The sequence below is a fragment of the Delphinus delphis genome, chromosome X (assembly GCF_949987515.2).
Source record: "Delphinus delphis chromosome X, mDelDel1.2, whole genome shotgun sequence".
Lineage (NCBI taxonomy): Eukaryota > Metazoa > Chordata > Mammalia > Artiodactyla > Delphinidae > Delphinus > Delphinus delphis.
The window spans coordinates 23862494-23877558 of record NC_082704.1 but is presented as its reverse complement, the minus strand read 5'-3'; the positions used below and the strand labels follow the sequence as shown (position 1 = coordinate 23877558).

The 15065-nt window shown below is 42.3% G+C and overlaps 1 pseudogene; it reads left to right on the top strand.

Annotated features, from left to right (window-relative positions):
* Positions 1-361: 361 nt before the first annotated feature.
* On the top strand, positions 362-1176 carry LOC132418082 (small ribosomal subunit protein uS2-like; annotated as a pseudogene).
* Positions 1177-15065: the final 13889 nt, after the last annotated feature.

The window sequence follows — 15065 nt, the reverse complement described above, 5'->3', positions numbered from 1 at the left end:
AGGCCAAGTCTTCTGACTCCACGGAATCAGCTTCGAAGTCAGAACACTTAGGTTCAAATCTCTGATCTCTGACCTTGAGAACATCAGGTAACTTTTCCGAAACTTAGTTCCTTCATCTGTAAAATGAAAATAATTGCTACAGGATTGCTTTGAGAATTAGAAAGGTAATATGAGGAAAACATTAGGCCAGAGTATAGGCTCACCAAATGTGAGCTATATACAACCAATCACAGAACCTTCAGCCCTGGCTGTTGGGGGCCCAAGCTGAGCTGAGCACCTGAGCAGGCACCCTGGGAGTTCTGACTGGGCTCCAAACTGGAACTAACTGCTCACGCACAGATAAGGGTCGTTCTGCATTCCCGTCGTAACTTAAAGGGAAACATTAACAATGCCCGGAGCCCTTGATGTCCTGCAAATGAAGGAGGAGGATGTCCTCAAATTCCTTGCAGCAGGAACCCACTTAGGTGGCACCAACCTTGGCTCCCAAACGGGTCAGTACATCTACAAAAGGAAAAGTGATGGCATCTACATCGCAAATCTGAAGAGGACCTGGGAGAAGCTTCTGTTGGCAGCTCATGCCACTGTTGCCATTGAAAACCCAGCTGCTGTCAGTGTCGTATCCTCCAGGAATACTGGCCAGCAAGCTGGGCTGAAGTTTGCTGCTGCCACTGGAGCCACTCCTACTGCTGGCCGCTTCACTCCTGGAACCTTCACTGACCAGATCCAGGAAGCCTTCTGGTGGTTACTGATCCCAGGGCTGACCACCAGCCTCTCCCAGAGGCCTCTTATGTTAACCTGCCTACCATTGCTCTGTGTAACACAGACTCTCCTCTGTGGTATGTGGACATTGCCATCCCGTGCAACAACAAGGGAGCTCACTCAGTGGGTCTGATGTGGTGGATGCTTGCCCGGGAGGTTCTGCGCATGCGTGGCACCATCTCCCGTGAACACCCATGGGAGGTCATGCCTGATCTCTGCTTCTACAGAGATCCTGAAGAGATTGAAAAGGAAGAGCAGGCGGCAGCTGAGAAGGCTGTGACCACGGAGGAATTTCGGGGTGAATGGACCGCTCCAGCTCCTGAGTTCACTGCTGCTCAGCCTGAGGTGGTGGACTGGTCCAAAGGTGTGCAGGTGCAACGGATGTTCACTAAACTCATTCTGGTAATAATTTCATAATGTATGTAAATCAAATCATTATGCTGTACACCTTAAACTTATACAGTGCTGTACGTCAATGAAACTGGAAGAGGGGCTTCCCTGGTGGCACAGTGGTTAAGAATCTGCCTGCCAATGCAGGGGACACGGGTTCGAGCCCTGGTCCAGGAAGGTCTCACATGCCGTGGAGCAACTAAGCCCATGTGCCACAACTAGTGAGTCTGCGCTCTAGAGCCCGCGAGCCACAACTACTGAATCCGCACGCCACAACTACTGAAGCCCGCGTGCCTAGAGCCTGTGCTCCGCAAGAGAAGCCAGCACAATGAGAAGCCCGTGCACTGCAACGAAGAGTAGCCCCTGCTCTCAACTAGAGAAAGCCCATGCATGGCAACGAAGAATCAATGCTGCCAAAAAAAAAAAAATTACCCCAAAATTCAGGAGCTTAAAATAATAAATATTTATTATCTCACAGTTTCTGTAGGTCAGGAATTTGTACATAGCTTAGCTAGGTGCCTCTGGTTCAAGGTCTTTTATGAGGTCACAGTCAAACTGTCAGCTAGGATTGCAACCTCATCTGAAGGCTCAACTGAGGGAGGATCTACTTCTGAGCTCACTCATGTTGTTGTTGGCAAGATTCAGTTTCTCACAAGCTATTGGTCAGATGGCTCAAGTCATCACTGGATGTCTACCTCAGTTCCATCCTGGGCCTCTCCCACAGGGCAACTCACAACATGGCAGCTGGCTTCCCTCAGAGTGAGTAAACAGAGAGATAGAGAGAGGACACTCCCAAGACAGAAGTTACCATCTTTTTATAACCCAGTCTAGGAAGTGACATCCCTTTACCCCTGGCATGTTCTATTTGTTAGAAGAGAGGCAATAATTTCAGTTCCTACTGAGGGGGAGAGGATTACACAGGACATGAATACCAAGAGTTGGGGATCTTTGGGGGTCATCTTAGAAGCTGTCTAGCACAGTCTTTAACATCATCCAAATGCAGGAAACTCCACATCAGCTCTCCCAGTAGATCATTAGTCTGGCTTGTTGCCTTCAGGTACTAGAGTATCCTGCACCACTGAATTCAGAAGAAATCCTTGTACTGAAAATCAGACACCAAATCTAATAATACAAGCTACATTAAGATTTTACTTGCACTTCTATGATCTTCATTAGTTTCATTCGTGCCCTTACGTCTAGTTTTTGCCAGACATGCCTTTAAAAAGTTCTATAAAACTAGACTGTTCCTTCCTTAACTTGTCATCTTTTCTGTTTCATCCTTCAAAAGACACCTCTTGACTCAGCTTCGGGGAAACTTCCCTAATGAATCTTGCCTGGCATAAGGGGATTTTTTCGCCGGAGACCCAAGTTAGTTCCTCTAAGGTATGAATATAGGCAGATAGCAGCAGGTTATGTGTGGAATTTGGAATAGACAAGGCTGATGACACTTTTTCCCTGCCTCACATAGAAGCAGGGGCACCCACAAGTCTCTAAGTTTTTATTACATGCAATTAATACTTGTGGAAACAAGGTTACACTCACTGGCAAAAAGAACAAAGTGATGTGGGTTCTCCCCTAAGATAAGCGCTCACTTCAGTGTTTCTAGCTTATTGCTTCCGATATTTCCAATTTGGACTCTGGGCCTACATGCATCTCCTTAACTCTTCCTTCCTGTCTTAGCTAGCCTAACAATTATTGACCTCTGAGCTGCTTAGCTGTCTGACACTGCTGCCTTTGGTTAACTAAGCTTGCCTATCAGCAAAGTCAACCTGATATTCCTTAGTTTGTTGCTCCAAGCTGAAACTTTTTGCTGATTCCACTTTATCTAACCAAACTACAAGTTCTGGTCCCTCCTAGCCATCCTCTATCTTGCTGCCACTTATTCCATATTGTAAAACTTATCCTCTTTCACCTTGAGCAAATTATCTGCCTCTATCAGGAAACTGATGCCTTTAGGCAGACACTCCTTGTTAAAACCTCACCCAAGCCTGTTCTGTCTAGGCTTTATATCAAACTTGAAAATACTATTTCCAATTCCCTGTATCTACCATCAAATTTACCTGTTTCCTGGCCAGTGCCCTCAGCACGCTCTACCTGATAAACTAACTCACGCTGAGTTGTTGATCACTGGGAATACCTTGATGAATAACCCTATACAGAAGGATTCCCACTTTAGTTACTGAAAAAAATGCCAGAGCACAAAGTTAATAGCGGTAGAATTTCTGGCACTCCGACAGAAGAGTGGAATTATTATCATTATATAATGAAATACTAGTGGTACCCTTCAAGTTATACTACAGGTGCCCTCCTGCTCCACTTCTGCAAACATCCTCATAGAATGTTTATAAGCTAGAAAGAAATTCTGTAAAAAGGCACCTCATCACCAATGTGATGATGAAGCTGCTTTTAAGCTACATACCTCTAAATATTTGGACGTATCCTTAGAAAACCAAGAGTTTCTCTGAAAGTCTTAATTTTCTTTGAAAAAAATAAATGGACAATAGTATACTGCATGGAAATGTGTACAACTTTACCAATTTTCCAGACTGACATCTTCTGACTGGTTCCCCTTTTAGACCTTTGAAAGTATAATTACTGCCAGCTATCTAATTCCTATGGAACATAAAATTACCCAAAAGAATCATAAGTATTCCATCATCCCCACTGTAGAGAAAAATCAAGTACCATTTTTATTTGGCACTGTTTCCAAGGCGCAGTGTATTCCAAATTATGAAAAATTTCTTGATAAATGAATTCGTGGAAGTCAACTCATTTGCAGGTTAGGAACTGCTTATGTTACGTATGTGGCATTTTCCCCATTTTTTAAACACTATGTTAGAGAAGATCTTGTGGTTCTTGGCTAATCAAAAGAAATCAAAATCTTTTCCATGGTGATATTTTCATCTCACCAACACAGAGTGAGAGACATAGACCACCGACTCCCAGACTGGGTATAAGGACGCTTTGGTGCATTACAAAAATACCCTGGGTAGGTCAAGGCATATTGAACTGTCTCAACCTCTCTTGTTTCCCACATGTACACACTTTCCCAGAGGACCCCTAAATAAATAAAATCTACCTGAAAACTTTAAACAAAAGGCATTATTAATATCACTCCCTTTGTAAGAAAAGGGAAGAAACAAAACCAAAGCCCAGATTAAAAATTTAGTCAGAGATCACTCACAGGGGATGTCTTAACACCATGCAAACTGATTCCCATTTCCTTTCCTTGGTGTCTGGAATTCAGAGACTGATCTCCTTAATCTGACCTACATGGCCCTTCACAGTCAGGCTCCAGTTTAACTTTCCAGGTCTTCTCTGTTTCTTCCTACACATAAATCCTCCATACCAGCCAGATGTCCCCTTCATTGGCCCCTGAACATCAGTTCTTATGTGCCTTTGCTTGCGTCATCTCCCCTGCCTGACTGTCTCAAACTGCTTCTCTTTGATTACAGGAGGAAGTCTGGTATATTGAAAGGAGAATGAGTTCTGGAGTGTGATGAGCCAAAGGTTCAGATCCTAGCTTTGCCATTTAAGAGTCATATGCCTTTAGGCAAAGTTTCTTAGTTTCTCTAAACCTCAGTCCCCTAGTCTGAAAAGTGAGGATGATAATGTTGCCTACCTTGTAGGAGTATTATGTGGGTTAAATGAGATAATACATGAAAGGCACCTAGCCCATATTAGGGCTCCAACAAATAGGATATATCATCATCATTATTATCCTTTCTCATTTTTAAAGTCATAACTCATAGCTCAACCACCAGCCAAGTCCACAGGGATATCCACTTTCTATGAGCTCTAATATCTTACTGCATCTATATCACATGTCTGGTACTTTAATATTATTAGTTTTATCATAGGTGCAAATATCTTATCTAGCCAAGTACACTGATAGCTCACTTAGGGTTAGGATTATGTCAACCTTCTCTCTATCCTCCCAGATAATCTTTTATACAGACGTAGAATGCCCAAAATATTTGTTGCTTATCTTAGACTGCAGATGCACAGTCAGTAAGTACTGACTGGCAGGTGATGACACAGGGCTTGAAAGATAATAAAATTAAATAATAAATAATGTCGCTTGCAACTAACGTTTCATTGAACACTTATAGTTACTAAAAACAATATACAGGCACTTGGCAGATATGTCATTTCATTCTCGCAAAAGCACTGTGAAATAGGTATTATTAGCTCCATTTTACAGATGAGGAAACTGAGTCTCACAGGAGTTATGGAACTTTTGGGGGATTACATAGCTTGTAAGTGGAGGAGGCAGGATCTAGATCATTTGACTCTGGATTCTGAAAAGTTCTAAACGACCCAACATATTGCCTTACTAAAAGACATATGCTATCCTAAGGACTTTTTACAAATTATTGAAGGTCACTTCGCTGTTGGTAACCAGACTGTGCTTTGCTAAGGTGAAAAAGTGTACGTAACAGAAGATTTTTAGCATTCATAATTGGAAAAAAATGGAGTTCTAGTACACCAGACTGTTCCCACACTCATCCACTGCTGTAATTCCTGATCATTCTTGAACTGAAGATCCAATCTATGTGAGAGAAGAGGGGAGGGTGATCAAGAGGAGGCAGATAGATGGGCAGATGGCTGGAGGAGTAGACGGCCATGTGGGAGAGTACAGGGACTGTTGCCTGCTGTGTCCCGGGAAGGCTCAATGTCCATCACGGAAAGAAAACGATTGGGAGACGCTTCACAGTGCAACACACCAAATGGAATGAGAGCCTATTCATCCAGTTGGAGCAAGAAAAAAGTAACAGTGCCCACTTCCTGTGTGGGTGTTCTTGGCCTTTTCCAGCAAGGTGTGTGTTTAAAAAAAGATTAGTACAATAGGGCATGAACAGTCCTATTGAAAACAGCCGCCTGCATAGACTTGGCAGATTTTGCGGAACAGTTCCGTCTGACATTTAAAGTGTGGCAAAACTACTTAAATTCAATGTAAAAATAAGTTTTCTATAGCCCCTTATTTTCTTCTTATAAGCATGAGCTCAATGAAGATGGCATCATGAGCTTTACAGGATGCCCCTCAGAATGAATGCTTGTCAAAGACAAGAATGTGTGGCACTAAGGGATGACAAGCTGATTAGGCTGCATTGATTCCCAGGCTCGTGCCTGTGAAGAATATTCTCTCAAGAAAGAAAACTTGTGGGTGGAATTTGGATTGTGGTTTGGACTGGGATGCAGCTCCAAACCACTGCAGCCAAGTTCACAAAAGGAACATGAACAAATGTTTTAATCAACAAATGGTAAAGAGGAAAGGGAACAGAGAGGGACATTTTTTGTAATGTCACTGAGGGACTCAGACCTGCATCCTGATTTCTTCACAGCAGTTGAATTTGGTTAGAAGAAGGACTGCAGAACTCTGGTTGAATAGGTCATACAACATAGCTACTAGCTTATTCTTGTTCCCCAGCATAAAGATTTGAAATGCTTCCTGAGGAACTCAATGGACAGACTTCTTTTTTTCTCCAGTGAGATACTGGCTCAAAAGCATCCATCCACAGCCTCCAAATTATCACCCTGCTTTCTTCCTGATCCCTTCTGCTAGAACCATGGCCAGGAGCTAGAGAATATACTATCACTATATAACACAAGCTTCCTTGTTTTGAGCACTGCAGAGGGAAATTCCACCTTTCTCTCCAAACTATTCCCTCTGTCTATCGCCTTAATAGCACCTTCACAAGGGAAGAGGACTTAATATGCTTATTGGCCAAAGCTTGAAACATAGGTCATGTTACATTTGAACAGTGGATATAGTTATTTTTCCAGAACCCATTCGTGGCACTCTTTCACTTGCACTTCTAGGAAGGATCTAAACTGTTGGTGAAGATTTAATCACTCTCTTCTTCCATATCCTCCTCTTTCTTACATTCCTGCCTCAGGAACAAACTTGGCATTCTTTTTGTCTTCTTTCTGTACCACTCCATGTAGCTGGTTGGGTCAATGGATTCAGAGCCTTTCTTGAGATCTGGCTTCTCTCTCTCATCCCTACTCACTCTCCACTTACCACCTGTCCCAAGCAGGCATATCTAAGTACACAGGTCCTAAGATTAGGATGAGGGAGTGGGGGTGAGTAAGAGACTCCATTAAGCCCCCAGCTTAAACCCCATCATCCCATTCCGTTTTTTTGCAAGGATTACTGAGTACTAGCCAGCTATCAGTGAAGTAGTAATTAGATTCCCATCTGGTTATTGTTCTTTGCACATAGCTTCCTTGATATAGAACCCTGCAAGAATGAGGGATCACTGAGAGGGCAGGAACAGAGGATTTTAGAGTCTGGGGCTATATTACCAATCTGAGACTATCAAAACCCATCTATAACTACTATTCTGGAATTGGAAATATATCTTGCCTAGATTACTAAAATAGACACCTCTCTGTTCCTCCCACCTCCATTTTCACTTTTCTCTTGCCCATCTTTCTCATTATAGCCAGAGCAAACTTCCTAATTAGAAAATCTTTTCATATTACTCCTTTCCTTAAACACATTTGTTTGTTTTTTATCCTTACCATGACTTTGAAGACTTGCTCATCTGGCCCTGGTCAACTCTAACTGAGTGGTTCTCCAAATCTGTCTCAACAAGAGTCACTTGGTATTTTTGTCCTACCCCAGAAATAGATTCAGTAAATCTGAGGAGAAGCCTGGAAATCTGCAAAGGGACAAATGCCTTCGATTATTCTGACACAGATATTCTGAGTACCACACTACGAGAATCACTTTCTTGTGGTGGTGACCTTCCCTCATCATCTTGTTCTCCTTGGCTGACTCCCTCTGCTCTTCCTGATACATTGTACTCATAGACTGATAAAATCTTGAGTTGGAATAAACCTTAAAGGCCACTGAAGTGCCTTTTACACTGCATGTAGGCATCCCCTCCGCAGCTTGTCTCACAGGTAGGCCTCCAGCCTCTACACGTGCTCACGTTGTTGAATGGCTCTATAAAAGTCTAAATTTCGTTCAACGTGAGGATCATCTTTGGGTAGTGGAAAGAGCACTAGACCTTAAGCCAGAATTTAGATCCCGACTGCCACTTTTTCGCTGGGTGATCCTAAGCAAATCACTGGATCTACCTTCAGCTCAGATTCCTTTTCTGTAGAAAGTGCTAATGTGAAATTCAGTGCAGTGTAACAGTTAAGAGTATGGACTGGAGCCCAGATGGAGGGGAATCAAAAATTGGCTCAACGAGTTGCTAGATATCTGATGATGGACATGTTACTTAACCCCTCTAGGCCTCAGATTAGACATCTGTAAGGTGTGCCTGATAATAAAAATAACCAACTCAAATGGTGAAATGTAAATGAGTCTATATGTGCAAAGAGGTTGGCATATAGTAAGTACAAAGTAAGTATTAACTATTACTACTTTCTATTATTATATATGGGGGTAAAATTCCTGCAGTAACTACCTCATATGGTTGGTGCAAAAAATAAAAATCATATGAGATAATGTATGATAAAGTGCTCAATAAACTATAAAATGCCATGTAAATGTTATCAGATTTATGGGCACCTGTTCTAAAACTAACTTCAGACGGCACAGAATAAGTCTAATACCTATTCTACATAACAATATCTGAAGATAGCTTACCATGTACCCCCAGGCTTGAGAGCTTCAGTGTTTTCAACCATTCCTTATATCACATAGCTTTATGGCCTCTTCATCCTCTTGGGCATATTTTATGGATGCACTATATTTCATTATTTATTTTTATTCCTCAAACATTTCTTGAACACCTACTACACTCTAAGTACTATGCTACGTACTGGAGATATAACAATGACTGAAACACAGTTCCTACCCTCAAAAAATGTTGTCCAGTGGTCAAAATGCTTCTTAAAATATAACATCAGAACTAAATGTTACCAAAAGACTGACTGGGCCAATGTACCTCTCTTATTGTGTATGATACATATTTATCAATGTAGACTGAGGTTCCATTAGCATGGCTGATCAGTGTTGATTCATACTGGGCATAGCGTCAAATAATCCTCCAGGATTTACACATTAAAACTCCTGTTGGACCACATCTTCCCCACCCTGAATTTGTACAGATGATTGTAAACCCAAGAGTTAGGACTTGAAATTTATACATATTAAATGAGCTATTATCATTTTCACCCCATCCTTCTAGACTATAAAAACTTTAATATCTATAGAGCTAACAGGCATGCTGTCAATAAATTCAGTCGTTTCGTTGATAAAAATGATGAGCAGAACACGATGAGAAATTTCCTTTCTGATTCACATCAATTCATTAGCATGTTTGCATTAGAATTATTCAACTATGTATGGAATCCCCTAACACGATTTCCACAGAGCTCACATTCCAGGCGTTCAAATAATAGTAGCTAATGCTTACTGATCAATTACTACATACTGCTCTAACGTCCTTCGATACTGTTCCAAAAATTTTACATGTGGAAACATGTCTTACCCTCACAACAATCCTGTGAAATAAGTGCTACTTCTATTTTGATTTTATAGATCAGAAAACAGAAACTAAGAGATAATGTCGAATGCCTGAGAACCCACAGCTAATAAGTGGTAGAGCTATGATTTTAAACCTGAAGCCTAGTGCTAGAGCCCACATACCATCACTGTGCTATTCCTCTTCCTGGTGTTGAACAAATGAAATGGAATTAACCAGGCATAACTTAACCCTCAGTGAAGCCATACTGAGAGCCCTCATGATCACTACTGCCTTTTCTTAGCATTTGCAATTGATTTCTTTATGAATCCACTAGAGATTTCCACCAAGGATTGATGTCAACAGCACTGGCATAAAATTTCTAGAATCTGAACCCCTCCTTTTAAAACAATCAGATTACCATTACTTTTGTAATTGCATTCAGTTAGAGACCCCACTCATTTGATTAATATGGTGTTTCTCTGACCTATGATTACACAGCCTGCTTGCATATCATAATTAAAAGTCAACTTCCAGAATTTCATTAAATATTTAATGAGTGTCCTTGGCAGAAAGGCGGAAAGCCTAACTAAAATCTGGAAAAACGGCTCTTTAAACCCATTCACTGAGAAAGAAAATGAAGCAGAATACAAGAAAGTTTATATTCCAAGCAGACACTGGTAATTATCACATTGGACCACGCATCTGTCTAGCTACCTTCTGTTCACAGGATGAAATTAAAACTGTTGGTGTGCTGGCTTCCTATTCCTGTTAGTTACAGTCTCCTCTTACGTGCCTGCAGGTAGGAATGCTCTGCAATGCTGTTTCATTTCACTGACATTTTAAGAAAGTAGAATGACCCTTTTTATCTCCTTGTCCCTAATAGGGTCTGTTACCAGATCGCCCCCAGAAAAAGCTATTTATTGCTGTCTCTTACTGTTTTTCTTTTTATATTTCTGTTAACTTTCTGTGGAGAAACTTTGAGCACTTAATTGGGTGGGGGGGTGGAAAAGTGGGAAAGAAGGAAATAAATTGCTGGCATTTATTCTTGGATATGCACTGTGGCAGCATTTTGGCCAAAACTGTTCAAGTTCTTATCAATTTTATGGGAAATTATTAACCCCCAAAATTGTAAAACTAAATCCTCAAAAAATTTTAGATCATCATTTTTCAACCTGTGTACAATAGAACATGAAAACAGAGTTAATTTTTTAAAGTGCGTTTGGGAGGAGGACGTTGAATTCTCAAACTAGTTTTGGGAAACTTTTATAACATATTTTCTACATAAGTGAATATTATTTACAATTTCAATCAATTTTAATTTTTCAAATATTTACAATTTCAAACATTATTCACAATTTCAATCAGGCAAATGTTTACTGAGCACCCACTGTGTTTCCGGTACTCTTGCAGGATCTGGATATAGAATGGTGAATAAGGCAGATATGGTCCCTCCCCTAATGGAGCTAACATACCAGAGAGACAGAAAATATGCAGCTCAATGAATAAATAAATGAGATAATCTTATATAATAATAAATGCTTTGAATTTAATAAAACAGAGGGATGAGATGGAACATGGCAGGAAGATGTGTTGAACCCACCTTAGATAGAACCATGAGGGAAGGGCTCTCCAAGGACGTGATATTTGATCTGAAGTTTATGGCTGTTCCATTGGAATAGGAAGGGGAAGAGTTAGAAATAGAGAATGGTGAATACTGGAAATTCCCTGACACTAGAAAGAGTTTAGTGTGTTCAAGAAACAGCAAGGTGAGACCTTCAAGATGGAGGAGGAGTAAGAGGTGGAGATCACCTTCCTCCCCACAAATACATCAAAAACACATCCACACGTGGAACAACTCCTACAGAACACCTACTGAACGCTGGCAGAAGACCTCAGACCTCCCAAAAGGCAAGAAACTCCCCACGTACCTGGGTAGGGCAAAAGAAAAAACAGAGACAAAAGAGTAAGGATGGGACCCCCACCTCTGGGAGGGAGCTGTGAAGGAGGAAAAGATTCCACACACTAGGAAGCCCCTTCACTAATGGAGACAGGGTGTGGGTAGCGGGGGAAGCTTTGGAGCCACAGAGGAGAGCGCAGCCACAGGAGTGCAGAGGGCAAAGTGGAGAGGTCCCCACACAGAGGATCGGTGCCAACCAGCACTCAAGAGGCTGAGAGGCTTGTCTGCTCACCCACCAGGGCGGGCAGGGCTGGGAGCTGAGGCTCGGGCTTCAGAGGTCAGATCCCAGGGAGAGGACTGGGGTTGGCTGCGTGAACACAGCCTGCAGGGGGTTAGTGCACCACAGCTGGCCAGGAGGGAGTCCGGGAAAATGTCTGGACCTGCCTAAGAGGCAAGAGACCTTTGTTTCGGGGTGCGTGAGGAGAGGGGATTACTTCCCAGTGTGCCTGCAGAAGGCAGAGTACCGCGTAAGCGAGCTCCAGAGACTGGCATGAGCTGCAGCTATCAGCCTGGAACCCAGAGATGGGCATGAACCGCTAATGCTACTGCCGTTGCCCCCAGGAATCCTGTGTGCGAGCGCAACTCATTATCCACAACCCCCCCAGGAGCCCCGCGCATCACATCACTTCCAAGATCCCGAGATCCAGGGACAAATTCCCCAGGAGAACACACAGCACACCTCAGGCTATTGCAATGTCACGCCAGCCTCTGCCACCTCAGGCTGGCCCCGCATTCCAATTATGACCTCAGTACCCCCTGCCTCCCCCGGGCCTGAGTCAGCAAGAGAGCCCTAATCAACTGCTGCTTTAACCCCCTCCTGTCTGGGCAGGGAACAGACTCCTGAGAGCAGCCTACACACAGAGGTGGGGCCAAAACCAAAGCTGAACCCCAGGAGCTGTGAAAACAAAGAGAAAGGGAAATCTCTCCCAGCAGCCTGAGGAGCAGTGGATTAAATCCCCACAATCAACTTGATAAATGCTGCATCTGAAGAATACCTCAATAGACAACGGATGTTTCCAAAACTGAGGTGGTGGACTTTGGGAGCAACTGTGGACTTTGGGAGCAACTGCAGACTTGGGGTTTGCTTTCTACATCTAATTTGTTTCTGGTTTTATGTTTATCTTAGTTTCGTATTTAGTGCTTTTATCACTGGAAGATCTATTTATAGGTTTGGTTGCTCTCTTTCTTTTTTTTAATATGTATATATACTTTTTTCCTTTTTCTCTTTTTGTAAGTATATATGTGTATGCTTCCTTATGTGATTCTGTCTGTATAGGTTTGCTTTTACCCTTTGTCCTAGGGTTCTGTCTGTTCATTTTCTTCTTTTTGCTTTTTTGTTTTTGTTCTTGTTTTCTGTCTTCATTTTCTTCTCAGCCATGCAGCTGGCAGGCTCTTGGTGCTCAGCTGGGTGTCGGACCTGAGTCTCCAAGGTGGGAGGGCTGAGTCCAGGACACTGGACCACCAGAAACCTCCTGGGCCCACATAATATCAAGTGGTGAGAGCTCTCCCAGAGATCTTCGTCTCAACACTAAGATCCAGCTCCACCCAACGGTCAGCAAGCTCCAGGGCTGGACGCCCCATACCAAACAACTAGCAAGACAGGAACACACCCCACCCAGTAGTGGAGAGGCTGCCTACAGTCATACTAAGTTCACAGGCACCCCAAAACACACCACTGAATGCAGCCCTGACCACCAGAAGAACAAGATACAGCCCCACCAACCAGAACACAGACACCAGTCCCCTCCACCAGGAAGCCTACACAAGCCACTGAAGCAACCTCACCACTGGGGGCAGACACCAAAAATAATGGGAACTACGAACCTGCAGCCTGTGAAAAGGAGACCCAAAATGCAATACGTTAAAAAAATGAGAAACAGAGAAATATGAAGCAGATGAAGGAGAAAGGTAAAAATTCACCAGACCAAACAAATGAAGAGGAAACAGGCAGTCTACCTGAAAAAGAATTCAGAGTAATGATAGTGAAGATGATCCAAAATGTCAGAAATGCAATGGAGAAAATAAAAGAAACATTTAACAAGGACCTACAAGAACTAAAGAGCAAACAAACAATGATGAACAACACAATAAATGAAATAAATATACTCTAGAAGGAATCAATAGCAGAATAACTGAGGCAGAAGAACGGATAAGTGACCTGGAAGATAAAATAGTGGAAATAACTACACCAGAGTAGAATAAAGAAAAAAGAATGAAAAGAATTGAGGACAGTATCAGAGACCTCTGGGGCAACGTTAAATGCACCAACATTCGAATAACAGGGGTTCTAGAAGAAGAAGAGAAAAAGAAAGAGACTGGGAAAATATTTGAAGAGATTATACTTGAAAATTTCCCTAATATGGGAAAGGAAAGAGTCAATCAAGACCAGGAAGCACAGAGAGTCTCATACAGGATAAATCCAAGGAGAAACATGCCAAGAAACATATTAATAAAATGATCAAAAATTAAATTCAAAGAAAAAATATTAAAAGCTGAAAGGGAAGAGCAACAAAAAACATACAAGGGAAACCCCATAAGGTTAACAGCTGATCTTTCAGCAGAAACTCTGCAAGCCAGAAGGGAGTAGCAGGACATATTTAAAGTGATGAAAGGGAAAAACCTACAACCAAGATTACTCTACCCAACAAGGATCTCATTCAGATTCAACAGAGAAATTAAAAACTTTACAGACAAGCAAAAGTTAAGTGAATTCAGCACCACCAAACTAGCTTTTTTTTTTTTTTTTTTTGCAGTACACGGGCCTCTCACTGTTGTGGCCTCTCCCGTTGCGGAGCACAGGCTCCGGATGCGCAGGCTCAGCGACCATGGCTCATGGGCCCAGCCACTCAGTGGCATGTGGGATCTTCCCGGACTGGAGCACGAACCCGTGTCCCCTGCATCGGCAGGCGGACTCTCAACCACTGCGCCACCAGGGAAGCCCCACCAAACTAGCTTTACAACAAATGCCAAAGGAACTTCTCTAGGCAGGAAACACAAGAGAAGGAAATCTCTCTAGGCAGGAAACACAAGAGAAGGAAAGACCTACAATAACAAACCGAACACAATTCAGAAAATGGTAATAGGAACATACATACTGATAATTACCCTAATGTAAATGGAATAAATGCTCCAATCAAAAGACACAGACAGGAAGAATGGATACATAAGCAAGACCCGTATACATGCTGTCTACAAGAAACCCACTTCAGACCTAGGGATGCATACAGACTCAAAATAAGGGGGTGGAAAAAGATATTCCATGCAAATGAAAATCAAAAGAAAGCTGGAGTACCAATACTCATATCAGACAAAATAGACTTTAAAATAAAGACTAGTTTTTCAGACCTTCAAGATGGCAGAGGAGTAAGACATGGACATCACCTTCCTCCCCACAAATACATCAGAAATACATCTACATGTGGAACAACTCCTACAGAACGCCTACTGAATGCTGGCAGAAAACCTCAGGCTTCTCAAAAGGCAAGAAACTCCCCACGTACCTGGGTAGGGCAAAAGAAGAAGAAAAATCA